Raw genomic sequence first — 12,000 nt, 5'->3', positions numbered from 1 at the left:
TAAATATTATATTATAGCATATCAAGGTGCTAAGCCTTTTCATTCTCTCAACAATATTATCTTATAATAAGTTAAATTTAAAATTATCATTAAATCAATATCTAGGATTACATTTATCAAGTAACCGCGCAACGCACGGTACGTATACTAGTAATAGCAATAATAATAATAATAAAAAAAAAAAAACTAAATTAATCTAAAATCTGAAAATAGAAATAAAAAGCAAACATAAAAGAATGGCCTCAAAGAAATATTAAACCAACTGCCAAATTTACATGAACTTAAACAAAGATAAACAATTAATATCTCCTTTTTATTTTTGTTTAGTTAAATTATTATTATTATTATTATATGCATTTTTTTTGCAATAAATATGGAGATTGTGGAAAGATAGTTAAAAATATTTTTCTACAAAAAAAAGGAATCACATACATTTAAATTTAAAAACTATTTTACAAATAAAACAGTAATTTATTATTTAATCTTATTACATGTAATTAATATTTTTTAATTATTTAAAAAATTTATTTTTCGTGGTGCTGACATGTAACCTCTTCTATATTATTACTCATCATCTCATCTCATCATTCTTAATAAGTGGTGGTTTCGTCGGACCACCGGGGATAGTTCCGTCATTAATAAGTGGTGGTTTCGTCGGACGACCAGGGATAGTTCCGTCATTTTGCTCTAATTTGACCTATTAACAAGCTTCGCGTGCTTACGTATTGGGTTTCCACGTGGTTTCCTTTCCCTCTTGCCACTGTTGTTGCAAGTTTTTGCAAATGAAAGCTACTAACTTTTTTTCCCTTTTCGCTTCCTTGTTTGATTTACTGCTTCTTCCTCTTTGTTTTTTCCTTTTGAATTTGACATGGTTCCGAATAATATTTTGCTACATTTTCTGTATGCATGTATTATTGTTTACTCCTTTTGATCCAGTTGTAATAATTTCGGGTGAAGATTGATGAACCAAAGGTGTTCCATGATATGCCTGAAACAACTAAATCATTAAGTAAGATTCTTACTTGGGCTGCTGGATTTGCTTGCAACAACACAGGTTGCTATTTGTCGGGAATTTCGACGAACAATAGGAAAACATAAGGTGTTGCTTTCTCACCTAGCCTGCTTTCCTTTCTTGCTTTCATGATCCTTTCTTCAGTCTTCAGAGGTTCTCTTTTGCGAACAAACAAAAAGCTAGAGTTAATCTTTTCAATTATGCATTTTTCGCTTGAGATGTTTATGTTTCTGCATCGCCTGATTTTTCTTCTGTAAATTCTTGGTGCTGCAGAATCTTTTTTTATTTGCCTTTAATTCGATCATGTTGGATGACTTCTGTTCTTCCGAGTTAGTTCCTTTCTGCAAGAGCTTTAATTTATTGAGTTACTGATGACTTCTTTTCTTTCGAGTTAGTTCCTTTCTGCAAGAACTTTAATTTATTGAGTTGCTCAAGCAATTGACAAAACGTAGGAGCTGCAATATTAGAACCCTCAAAAACTTCATATAAAGTATAAAAAATGCTAACCAACAAAAAATAGAAGAGGGAAAAAGGATCCTCTTCTGACACAGAAAACCCCAAATATGTATTCCATAATAATATTGAGGTGTGAGATAAAGAAACTACCTATTTCCAACTTGAGTTCTTCATCGTATTTCAGTAATAGTTTGCTTGGAGGTTTACGTTTGTAACAATATAGTGACAAGTTTGTACTCTATAGGTAAGACATATAGTTCCTGGTTTTACCGGTTATACTTACTTCAACTTAAAATTACATAGTAGGTACGTGTAGTAATGAAAAGAAGTTCAGTGTGGAGTTGACGAAGTTTTGCTCTTTATAGGTTGTTATTTTAGGTGACGATAAACTACTCTCTGGTTCTCTCTACTTCCTACTTTATTGTCACTTTTATTGGTCTATTAGGACTCTGAGTCTCAGGCAGTAATGTTAATTATATTTGATATGTAAAAAAAAAGATAGTGAGAATATATTAAGGGGTGTTGTAGTACCATGCTTGTAGTTGCTTGCATTGTGGAAAAGGCGGATCAATCAGTATTGTTGTGTTGAATTTTGTCGTCAACGATACACCTACGTTAACTACATTAGATATTAATAAGTTTGAAGTCGGAGAGAAATTATCATTCAAAATAAGTATATTAAGACTAATCAGTCATTACTGAACTTAATCAACTATTAGTTGATCCAAACATGCATTGACAGGACCATATTAGGCAAAATCAGCATCACAAAGAAAGAGTATGTTCTATTAGCAAGGGGCAAGGGAAGTAAATAGCGTTCTATAGATCTAAAAGAAAGAGGATAGAGGGAGAGCAAATTGTTCGCGGGTGAAACTTGCGAAAAAGCTTTGACGAATGATATATACATAGTGATAATTCGAGTAGGAAAAGAAAAGAAGAACAACCAAATGTTCACGTATGAATCTCGCGAAAAAGTAATAGTTCAGCTGTGTTTAATTATACCGAAGTTTTGCTCTTAGTAGGTTGTTATTTCAGGTGACGATATCATTCTAAGTTAGTTTTTTCTCACTGTAATTGTAATCAATAAACAACCCTTTAGTTCTCTCTGTTTTCTTCTTCGCTATCACACTTATTGGTCTATTAGGACTCTTGATTCTCAAACATTAAGTATGACTTGTCCAGCGGTATTCAGTAGAACATAAAAGCATTAGTATTTCTCTTATAATACATAGATGGTAATAGTATGGGTAGCAAAAGAAAAAGAGAACTTCAGAACAACCAATTGTTCATGTGTTAAACTGGCGAAAGAGTTATTAAAAGTGATACATAGATGTTGATAGTTGAAACTAGCGAAAAATTTATATGAACAACCAAATGTTCAAGCGTGTGACTCGCGAAAAAGTAATAGTTCAATTGTGTTTGCTTCCATTATCTCTTCAATTTACTTGTCAAATGTGGATCTGATAATCAATGAACTTATGGACTGAAATTGTATGTAATTAGAGTAGAAAAAATTGAAGCTGTAGTATTGACTTTGTTGACTGAATCATCTATTCCTAACTGTTTTGTTTTTCGGGGTTTCTTGCTTTGCTGTGATAGTGTTTTGCTCTATAAATAGAAATTGTCCTTTTTCCTGGATACCAATTTTATATGCCACAATGTTTACTTGACCTAGATTATTACGTTGTGATTGGTCCCTAGCAGCTGTCTATCTATGTCTATGTATGCTGAAAAGGAAGTTTCAAGTAGTAACCTCCAGTTTATGCGACTTCTATGTTGTTGGAAGTTCATTAAAAAAAGGCCTGCTCAATACATGAGTGCAACATAATTTAACAAGAAAGGAGAGTTTTTTTAAAATTTGTAGCACACGTTAAAGTGGCCAACCAGAAAGAACAACAAACTCTTCTTCGTTAAAACCTTGTCTACTGAAGAGACAACTAGGTTGGGGAATCATCATAGGCTGTAAGATGTTAACCTAATGTGTCAACATATATATTTGTGTGTGCCATGAATCTATTATTTGCACTTTTACCTTTTTGCTATTTTCGTTGACCTGCCATTTGACTTTTCTGCTAATTAGAGTAATTTTAGAAATAAAATCTTCATTTAAATTTTAGTTCTGACTAATATAATAGAGGGTTACTTCACCTTCTGTAGGATTTTGGAGCTCACATTTTTCTAGCTAAGGAAACAAAGGCTATTCTCTTCACTGACAAACGTAAGTTCCTCCATTTATGTGTTCTACATATTGGCTTATATTAATATACTGTGTTGTTCTTTATTTTACCTAAGTTTCTCCATTTTTCTACATATTTACTTATATTAATATATGTTCTGGTCTTTGCACAGTTTCTACCATGATACAAAGGTCAGCAAACTTTTCCATATAATCACCTTCTCAGGGACAGCTAAACTCTTGACCTTTTTTGGCAGATAACGACACCAGACCACTTTTGTTGATCATTTCAAAATCCAACTTCAACAGCCCTACGTGCAACTGTAACATTAACATCTGTTTTTTCTCTTTCACAGCAAGCTTTCTGTATAACCTTGCACAATATATTTAAAACATAACGACGCCTTTTTTGTTTTCACGTCAATATTAAACTGGCACGGACACTCATTCCCTAGTCTTTTTTTTTTTTTCTTACTCACCCCGTAGTCGTCATCATCATCATCTCTCATATTTAGAAATGGGAGTTTGATGTACCCACACAGCTTTAACAAGTTGTACCAAAAGCTCTGTGGATGGTACCTTATACATGGGCCTTCATCTTTTCCCTGTTGACACGTGCATTGTTTATTTTAGTTTGTAAGCAAACCACGTGCACTCCTGAACACAACCACAAAAATTGTACTATGTGCTGAGATATTTTAGTCATTGAATAAAAGTTTTAATATTCCAGCCAAGTAGTATGTATGTGTCCCTGTTTTCTCTACTCTTTTCCTCTTTAATTTACGAAATCAAAATCAACCTCTTCCTCCAAAACTCTTCATCAAGTATTTATCTTTATTTGCTCCTGTTTGGCTTGGGCTTTGATGTTTCTATTTTTTTTGTCGATTTCTTTTTCAGAGGTTTCAATTTTGGTTCGAATTTTTCTCTCTGATCACTAATGGGTAGGTAGTATTGCTTTGACGATTTTGCCTCTTCTCTCCCAAAACAATCCAATGGCTGAAATTTTATGTTTTGGCGTCCCTACTAATTTAGTAACTTTAGAAGATATGAATTCTGTAATGATTATTCTACGATTAGTTGTGTCTACTCATGCATGTTTTGTTTTGAATATTTGGTGTCAAATTTCTTGATTCCTAAAAGGACGTTTTTGGAGAGGTCAGCGAGGTTTTGGAGATCAGAGAAGATTGCAGTGGGTATTGTTCTAGGGTTTTTTGGTGTTCGATTGCAGTGGGTATTGTTCTAGTTTGGTGTTCTCTTTCGTTTCTCCATCATTGTTGGCCTTCGGTTTTTTTAAACTGATTTTGTATATGCATGTACTCATTCACTATTTGTGTCAATTGCATAGTCCTTACTAAGAAGAATCGAACATGCTCTCTGAGTAAAATTTTCACAAGTTAGTAATGGATTCATGTTGTGTCAATTATTTTGATTGCCTTTCGATTAATTTGTAATCTAAATTATAGTTGGCTTTGCCCGTTTTAGTAAGGTAATTTATTCTAATTTCAAAGATTTAAGTTTACAGGGAAAAAAATATTGAGCTTGTAGTAGGGGAAACAAAGCTGATGAAACTCGAGGTGAGAAAGTGTCACTCAACACCATCGGTAAGTTAATGAAATTCTATGTTCCGCAATAGGAGAGAACATGTAATACGTTTATATTTATCAAGCTTCTTCTCGAGTATTTTATGCTATGATAAGTTCTTTTTTCCTTGTAGAAAACAAAAAGAAAATATTTGCTTATTGTTTCATTCTTGACCTTTAATATGATATCTAGAGTTCTTCATTTTCATTTCCATTATTACCGTAATGACAACAATAAAATTGTAGCTTAGACTTTTGTTGCTAGACTATTTACATGATTGAATAATTCAATATATAGCCCAAAATGGAGGACAAAAAAAGGGAAGGGAAATGACACTTCATGACAGTCTAATGATGTTGAAATTTTCTCAGTTTCTTGTTTTTTATTATATATAAGGTCCTTTGGTTTACATTTCATTGTTGAATATTTATTTATTTTGCCAATTGCTCCAACAGACCTCAAGCAGCATGTTGATCTTCCATCAGTTAATGCTTCCCTATCTCGAAAATAGTATCTCTATTTCGGAGAAGTAGTGGTACTGCCTGTGCACACTCTACCTTCTTCAGATTCCACGTTGTGAGATTTCACTAGGTATGTTGTTGTTGTTGTTGGTCACTTCATCACTTTTCTCTATTACTTCCAGTTCTTTTATGCATCTACATATGGGATGTATCATCTTACGCTCTCCATATGATGTAGTTCATTTCCTTTGTTACCACAACAAAAGGAAATAAGGTGGCAAATAAATTACATAAGCCAACGTCGGAATGTCACTGAATTGAGTAGTATAGGCAAATAGCAACCTAATAATAAACACGGTTGGTCAACTATAAAGTTTCAGGTTAGGTAGTATACACTGAACATCTTACTTTATTATTTTCTCACCCCGTTAAATTGTAATCTTTATCCATTATACCTCAACATTTTGATTAATTCGATCGAAGCATATTAGTTCATGTGAGATGTTTGATTATTATGTTTGAATAAGGTTAATATGTTGATATTCAAACATATTAAGTTATTTGAGATGTTATGCTGTTTGTGCATTTCAAGTTCACTTTTTCCGACTTAATTTTGAATTTTTTTGAGTATTTGGTGTAAATATGAGATTCATATGAAAGGTATTCTCTTCTACTGTATGAAAGACTCTAAGACCTGATGAGTCATCTGCTTCTTCAGTTTAGTAGAAATTCTTTCATGCTATTGCATGAAACATTTGCCTGGTCTCTTATTACTATCTGAACTAGCTTGAAAAGTATGGTTGCTCTCTTCTTTTCTGTTGATCCTTATCGAGAATTTCCCCCTTTTTCCACTCTGCCCTGAAGATTACTTATATAGGCTTCACAACCATCCCTGCTTGAATTTTTATAAAAAGATCAATAGTGGTTGTCAAGCATCTCCCCAATACATTTGTATTACCCACCAAACAAGAAAATATTTCTAACATATTTATTATATTTGGTTTCCAATTGTCTTTGGCAAGGCCAACAAGTTAAATTAATTGATGATTCCTCTGTGGTTCAGCTTGATTCTCTTATCTGAACCTTGAGTGAGATTTAATAACAGTTTTCCAATTGTCGACTTTCATATATGTTTCTTATATTCTTCTTTGTCCTGCTTCATGTTTTCCAATTGCAGGTAGAATTCTGATTTTTGTTACTCTAGGTTGAAACTTAGTGTTCTTGAATCTCACAAATTTAATAGGTATAGCATATTAGTCATATGAATTGAAGCTAACATAATTATTGGTTACTCTTTAGGATGATGATAATCCACCTTTGTCAAATGCTTACATGACGTCCAAAAATTTTCAAATTCTGAATTTTATAGTTATTCTACCATCTATTATTGCGAGAGATGGGACTTGAGGCTCACTGCATTAAACATGAGAAGTGGCTGACATGTTTGAGCAAGGTGTGGCACCAAATGCTATATCGAGGATGTCACTAACATTGAAGAGTTCTCTTACTATTTTGGAGCTATTAATGCAAGGTAAACAAATGGATAGGAAACGTGGCAGAAGGCTGAAATTAGATATGTTACATTTAAATTTCTTTTTTTCCAGATTAAGGACAATCATGTAATTTTCCTTTTCCAATTTCTATTTTTGCTTGCCGCATGTTTCCAAAGATCCACACAGTGGATCTAAAAACTTCCACATCTTTTATTCTCAAAATCCTACTTTTATGTTCCATGAAGAACAACAACCTCATTTCATCCCAATTTTAGAAAGGTTTGCTCCTTACAACAACAAGGAAAGGGTACATCTCATTTCCCGTGTTTTCTCTTCATGGATATTATGGGTTTTCTTTTCAATCTCAATTGTTGCTTCTTAGATTTGCTAAACTTTCTTCTGGTGGTGCGTTTTTGGCTTGATTTGCTGGGTTTATGTGTTATTCAATGTTTTCTTTTCTATCCTAAATTACCACCTTCTACTTGGAGTCAATTTTTATTTATTTTGTTTTTTAATTTATGTGTGAACGTCACTTGTTGGATTTGTGTGCAACAACGCGAGCTGCTATTTGTTGAGAGTTTCGACGAACAATAGGAAAACAAAAGGTGCTGCTTTCTTTTCTAGCCTATTTTGCTATCTTTCATGATCTTTTCCTCTAATATTAAAACAGCTGGAAAACATTTGGTTGCGATGTACTTAGTTTACTGCCTTCAATTGTTCTAATCTATTGGTCTTATTTCTCCTCTTTAATTTATTATATATTTAAAAAAAATACTTCAACGGTGCTATAAACTACAATAATTTAACAATTTAAAATAGAACATAAGTATGTATGTCAGTACATCTTATTTGTTTCTTCTCGCATATGTTACTTGTTATTTACTTTCCTTCTCTACCTAATGGTTAAATTTTACTTTCTCTTATTTATGTGATCTGTGGATGTTTTCATATGCATAATAAATCTTTACAGCAATAACATCAATTTCTCAGAACAAATAGATAAGTATTGGAAAAGAAAACGATCAATATGCTATAGCTGAGAACAAAGAGCTTTTGCAAGTCTTTATTTTTGTCTTTTAAATGAGTTGATCTTTAATTTAAGTCAATAGCTAAAAGAACTTATACCTACATAAAATAAGTTAGTTTGTTGGATTTGGATCAATTTGTTGTCATTTAAGTGCAATTTGAACTGAGACAGACAGACCATTGTTCCCTAACTTTAAAGCTTTCAAGTAAGAACACTCCCCTATGCTTGCAGAGATACTTCCTGTTACCTTATTGTCTGATAGATTAATGACTTCAAGAAGAGTTACCTTTAGTATTTCTAATTCATAAACAAGACTTCTAATCTTTGTTTTTAACTGTAGTAGTGTAAGTTTGGTTGCACTTTCATTACTATACCATCTTACTTTTCGTGGCCTACTATGAGATCATGTATCACAAGGTGAAAGAAATTTAGACTCACATTTACTTTTAGTATTTTTTAATTCAAACACAAGACTTCCAACATTTAGCTTTAACTTGAGTAACTGTTTTGTTAGCTTTAACTAGAGTAACTGTTTCGTTAGCTTTAACTAGAGTAATTGTTTCATGCATGTGTAAAGCACAATGCAGTTTCAAGATTCAATACTCTAAATCAAGAAATAGAAAGCTGGTAAAGATTAGCTTAAATGTTCATTCTACATCTATGAATGCTCTATGATATGCAATCCTAAGTTCTCTGTTCTATCAATTGGCTTAAAATTGTATATATGTCTCGTGATATATGATAAAAGAGAGAACACTAACATAGACTTGAGCACTTAGCATCTGACTGTACCAAGTGAAGTTAATTACATGTACTTGAAATATTTTTTAACTGGAAAGAAGAAGATACCTTTCTTAATTCTCATATTTACTTGTGTGACATTGTTACTCCCAGGAAATACTCGAAAACTGTAGTCAATAGATGGTGCTTCTATAGCAGCAAGTATTTTCTTTTTAAACATTTTTAATGATAATTTTAGTAGCTCTAAGTCCAATAAATCGGGAGCTTTAGCCTATAATACTCTTTTCTGATATAGGTACAAATATGTGTTTCGCACTAATGGTAAGATGAAGATGGAAATATGATTAGTCGACTACATTTTTTGCAATAGTACAAGTACTGGTACTGCGCACATTGGTTTAATTTGCCATCATTTATTTTTTCTCATTTCAGGTATAAGAATGACCCAGTTGCCCTAGAAAAGTTTATGTGAAGCAAGATGTTTTGTTATTAATGGACTGAAGTCTTTGGCATTAATGAAATGGTGAAGCATTGTTCACCAGTGTAGTGTGCACTGTGGAGGTGACTTTTTGAGAAAAGTACATGTATTAGGTCTTAACCATAGAACACCCTTTCCTTTTGACATTCTGGTCCTACCTTGTGTCATACATAGACACAGTGTAGTTTTTGTTCACTATGCACCGTCTTTTGGTTATTCCCATATATGTATTTCTGTTCAGTATGGATAGAAGGTTGCAGTAGATAAACTCACTACATTTCTTCTTTTAGTCTCTTGTGTTTGGTGTTCAAAAAGAACTTAAAATAAACCTATAAACATTACTATCTAAACCTAATTTGAAAACATGACTAATTCAAACGCGAAGTCAAGCTCTACCTTATGAGTAAAATGGTTATGGCATGAGGGATGAAAAATTGCATATCATCGTTTCAAAATTAAGAATAATATGATACTTATGATATCACATTAGTATCCAAGACAATAACATGTCAAAGAAATAAGGGAAATCTGCAGAGTTACTTTTAATAATCATGTTACGGGCCATTACCATCTAGTATATATATATATATACTAGATGGGCAAGGCACGGGCCCAACATCTATATTTTCAATCTGTTATCAATGTAAAGATGTTTTGCATAGTTATATAGTGGTGAAAGATAAGTTGTAAAAATTAGAAGAATGAAAATGCAACACATGGAGAAAACATAAAAGTTAAAATTGCATAGCTCGTATATCTTAATATATTGACACGCTAGCAAATTCTATATATAAGTAAATTGCTTGATGTGTACTTTAGTTTACACCTTAGTTTCGCAAATTCTTCACTTTTCATCCGTGTCGGATTTTTTAAAAATACACTATTTTTGACAAATCTGAAACATATCCCTGGGACATTTTTGAAGAATTCAAACAACATAGGTTTACACTAAAGAAAACCTTTTTAGGCATACATAGATAGACAGAATCCATCCAAGATCTCTAAAGCTCCATCGTTGATCATTTTTCTGTTTCCTCAGAACATAAATATCCATCTCAGTAATATAAAGCTTTAGAGGTCCAACGGAGCTAGAAAAGAGACGTATGACAATGATAACTCCACATAGTGTCATAATCCTCTAGGTCAAGCATTTTACAACAGAAACATATTTTACTATAACCTGCATAATAAGTAAGATGAGCCTTTCAAATTATGTTTCCCTCATATATATATAAGAAGATCTAACCTTTAAGCAAATGTATAGACCTCAAAAGTTGTTCTATTACCATTTATAGATTAGTTCAGAGCTATTTATTCCACATACTTTCAATCATCTGAAATGAAAAGGTTAGACTTCAGCATATCAAGCAATTAAATTTCCTTCTTGGAAGAAAGAAATTTATGAAACCCCGAGGCAAAATCATGAGAATCATATAATTGAACTTGATAGTCAAATATCACTGAGAAAATTCATTAAAAATAATTTTCTTATGTATCAACATGGGTGGAGCATATTTTTTTTTTTTAAACTGGTAAGGTTGAATTCTTAATGATGGCTACCTCCAAAAAGGGATAATTACAGATTTCCTATCAAATCTATAATCTGATCTATATCATCTATACAAAGTTGTTTACACCAAAAAAAATAGAGATACTATGCAATTCCATTTAACATTGTGGATGGAATTGGATTTAAATGAAAGTGGAACATATCACTTTCATTTATGTGTGAAGTAGTCGTAACCATCAACAATAACTTCTATAAACATCTTTGATAGTACAATACTTTTTTAACTACAATATGAAAAAGATATAAATATATCACTTGGACAAAATACTCAAAATCATTGATATTGTTTGTACAGTTTCTAATTCATCACAAGAACATTAAAGTCATCAAACTTCTTTATTATTTTGAAAACAATATAAGGAAAAGTTTTGAAATACCATCCCGAAGAAGGTAAACACCAATCAACTAAAAGAAAATTAAATTAAGAAGAAAGTTAAAAATAAATATTAGTGAGTATTATAGAAGAGAAGCAGTGCATGCATAATGTTCATAATTGTTTCTTGCAGTTTTTGACAAAAGATGACAGTACCTGTAGAAGCATGAAGTAATTCCATTAGACGTGCTTAAGCTCAACATCCTCTGCGCGTGAGTCAAATATCAACATCTCTGTTAAGAGTATACCTAGAAAGCGCTTCTTTGGAAAAGATAATTGCAGAAGGTGATGAAAATCAAGAATTAATTAGTCAAATACTTTATTGTTTGTCATCCACACATCAAAGCAATGAACATAGCAATTGCTTTGGCAATTACCACGAAAAAACTGCAAATTAAAATTAGAGGGCAGAGATCATATATAGAAAGAAATAAAAAGGAAATGGACTTGAAGTAGAATTGCTTATTTTGTGTTATTCTTTATATTGGCAGTTATTACTTATATTTAACAATTGGTTACATATTTAACTCCCCAGTACTATTAGGTTCTAAGTTGTCATATGCAAAGTTACTATTTGATTTTCTAGGTTTTTTTCTTTTTTGTTAACTGTCAATCAAGTCAATTAATACTTA

General features: G+C 32.1%; 2 long non-coding RNA genes across 3 annotated transcripts; one reads left to right on the top strand and one right to left on the bottom strand.

Moving 5' to 3' along the window:
- Positions 1 to 804: 804 nt before the first annotated feature.
- On the top strand, positions 805 to 9,707 carry LOC125859512 (uncharacterized). 2 transcript variants are annotated; one of them, XR_007445776.1, is made up of 6 exons: positions 805 to 1,099; positions 3,626 to 3,686; positions 5,167 to 5,245; positions 5,681 to 5,760; positions 6,986 to 7,784; positions 9,380 to 9,707. It is a non-coding gene; the product is annotated as an uncharacterized LOC125859512 (long non-coding RNA). The 2 variants fall into 2 exon arrangements; XR_007445775.1 differs by having other exon boundaries at positions 5,681 to 5,816.
- Positions 9,708 to 10,208: 501 nt separating this feature from the next.
- Positions 10,209 to 11,642, bottom strand: LOC125859514 (uncharacterized). Its single transcript, XR_007445778.1, has 3 exons — positions 11,525 to 11,642; positions 10,712 to 10,759; positions 10,209 to 10,605 (listed from the first exon to the last, which is right to left on the bottom strand). It is a non-coding gene; the product is annotated as an uncharacterized LOC125859514 (long non-coding RNA).
- Between the last annotated feature and the right edge of the window lie 358 nt (positions 11,643 to 12,000).

Source organism: Solanum stenotomum, chromosome 3 (assembly GCF_019186545.1).
Source record: "Solanum stenotomum isolate F172 chromosome 3, ASM1918654v1, whole genome shotgun sequence".
In the NCBI taxonomy this organism is placed as follows: domain Eukaryota; kingdom Viridiplantae; phylum Streptophyta; class Magnoliopsida; order Solanales; family Solanaceae; genus Solanum; species Solanum stenotomum.
The sequence above is the reverse complement of the archived record's forward strand: the minus strand, read 5'-3'. Positions and strand labels throughout refer to the sequence as shown.